General features: G+C 32.7%; 1 pseudogene across 1 annotated transcript; it reads right to left on the bottom strand.

Annotated features, from left to right (window-relative positions):
* Nucleotides 1-593: 593 nt before the first annotated feature.
* On the bottom strand, nt 594-2294 carry LOC143617860 (LOB domain-containing protein 1-like; annotated as a pseudogene). Its single transcript, XR_013150902.1, has 2 exons — nt 1999-2294; nt 594-1160 (listed from the first exon to the last, which is right to left on the bottom strand). The product of XR_013150902.1 is annotated as an LOB domain-containing protein 1-like (transcript).
* Nucleotides 2295-2677: the final 383 nt, after the last annotated feature.

Below are 2677 nucleotides of genomic sequence, written 5' to 3'. Positions count from 1 at the left end.
TTGTTATTTAATATATATATGTGTGTAATTATAACATTTTTTATATAAATAATTAATATAAATTCGTTGCTTTTATCATTCTTTATGCATAATAGTAATTGTTATATAAAACATATTACATATATGACATAAAAAAATATTGCTTATATACAAAAGACTTTTCATACTTTTGGTGTAGTCGAGCTTGATAAATGAATATTGAGCTCAAGCTCATATAAGCTTGAGTTCGGATTCTAGATTGTTTATACTCCAAGATTAGAAGCTAATTTTCCATATGAAACAAATTCTTAGTCCTTGGACTTTATTTATGCTTAATCATTTCAAGATTGAAAATTTCCATTAAGATGTAATAAATTTCTTTACTGTATAGTGTTGTACTATTTAGTAGAACAGAATGATGTGACACCCTCCTCAAGGCTTTTGTTTCCAATATAGAAGCTTCCACATGGTTGAAAAGTTGGGTGAAACCCCAACTACACAAATATCCATCCAGTCATGACTCCACAAAATCTAAACATGCATTAAAAAAGTATAATATTCAAAAGAGTCAAAAGGGAACTTAAGTCAATAACAGATTGACAAAATATGCCAAATGGAGAATTTAATAAATTAGACTAGATAAAATTAGTTCACCCATAACATGATTCTAAATCTAGAATTGGCATATTATTAATGCAATGACATTTTTCTCCCTCTCTTTCTATATATCCTTTTCAGTAACTTTTCTTTTATTGTTTATATCTTTATAGAATTAGTAAATTGAAGTATAATCACTTTCTTTTCCATCTAACTTGATTAATCAACTTGATCTTGAAATGGGTCCTTAGTATCATGTCCAAAGTGGCTTGAAAACACTGCCGAAATTCACATCATCGGCGTAGAAGTTTAGGTTCTCATAAGGTGTTTGTTGTTGTTGTGTTGGGTGGCGACACGAGTTGTTGATCCATCTCCATACAGATCATAGATAATAAAGTCGAGTGCTGGCATTGCATGTTGAGAACCTCGGCTTGCGCCTTGGCTAACTCTGCTTGGAGATCACTCACTTGCTTTTGAAGTTGACAAATAGCACCTGCACACCCGTAAATCGGATCTCTAAGCCTCGCATTAGCTTCATATACCATACTGCTAACTGCATCCGCTCTTTGAGACTCGGGAAGTTCCTATAAACAATACAAACATTAAACACATAAGTGCTAGTTACAAACCTCAAATCTTTTAGTATGAATACAATGAGAACAATTCAACCCAAGTCCCAAATAATTGAAATATTAATCTTTGGTTTCTCTTTTAGGTATAAATATATATTACTAAATTACCCTTGCAACGACTATCTCTTCATTTTTTAATATTATACTAGCAAATGTCAACTTAATGAAACCGTTTTGAATGGTCCGACATAGTAGGACACTCCTTTAGAAATTAGTACATTTTCTTTTGATTTTAAATGTTACAAATATGACCTTTTGAATTCTTTTTTATTAAAGCCATATATATAAGAAGTAAACTGGACTAATAACATTTTAGAAGCTAGGAATGGACGACAATAGTTTGAACCACCATCCAAAAAAGTAGGAGGAAAAACACAAATATACAAAGTCAGAATTCACACTAAAACCGTTAAATTTCTGCCCTTTGAATAATAACAATTACGTTAAAATGTGTAAAAACAAATTATATATATATATATATATATATATATATTGCATACTAGGCTATTAACCCGTGTACGACACGGGTGGAAATATAGAAATCGTCTAACAAACATATATAATTTTAAATGACAAAATAATATTTTTGGGGACGATAACATGATTTTTATTACGTACGTAACTTAAATACACAAATAAATGTAATGTAATATATATCTATATATTGAGAGAGAGAGAGAGAGATAGGTAGATAGATTTAAAGTCGCCGGTTGTTTTTTTTAAACGGAGACACCTTAACATAACACCGTGTACATCAGAACAGTCAGTTAATATTTAGTTATGGTTTTACCTGCAATAGCTTTATGATGTTGCTAGCTCCAAACACACGGTGAGCGATGGTGAAGTTAAGCGGTTCGGTAGGTGGGAAATAAGGTGCCAAGACACATTTCTCGACACAGCGCCGCCTGAGGATCTTGCAGGCGGCGCAAGGACTAAGAACCACCGGATGAGGGTGATGTGAGAACACTAGTGGGACTAAGTTGAGATGAGGAGTTTATAGAGCTCTTTGGTGACTGAGAGTGTACGGCGGAGGAATGGGCATGGGTGAGGTGGTGCACTAGTTGTTCTGTCACCGGAATATTCCATTAGAGGGAGGAGAATATGAATATAGAAGTGTTTGCTAGTTGAAGCTAATTAAGGGTTAGGAGTAATTAGTTTGATTATGCAAAAGCGGTGAGAGAATGTTTGTATATATATAGAGCACAAAGAGGAATGAGTAAAGAATAAAGTGTGATGATGTCATGATTTGGTCATGAATTTGATAATGTTGGATTTTATAGGACTTGTCAGCGTACACCGAACTATACGGACTAGAAAGAATGTCCCTGTACCTCCGATATTTATTTTTTGTACTTGGTATCATAATTACAAATTATGATTTAGTTAAATTTTAGAGAAAAAAACCAATCTAACCAATACCAAGCATTTTAACAAAAATGAACATAGACTCCATCATTTTATAAGTTTAT

Source organism: Bidens hawaiensis, unplaced genomic scaffold, assembly GCF_021521415.1.
Source record: "Bidens hawaiensis isolate Kalapana, Puna unplaced genomic scaffold, B.hawaiensis_p1.1 tig00059688_1, whole genome shotgun sequence".
Lineage (NCBI taxonomy): Eukaryota > Viridiplantae > Streptophyta > Magnoliopsida > Asterales > Asteraceae > Bidens > Bidens hawaiensis.
The sequence above is the reverse complement of the archived record's forward strand: the minus strand, read 5'-3'. Positions and strand labels throughout refer to the sequence as shown.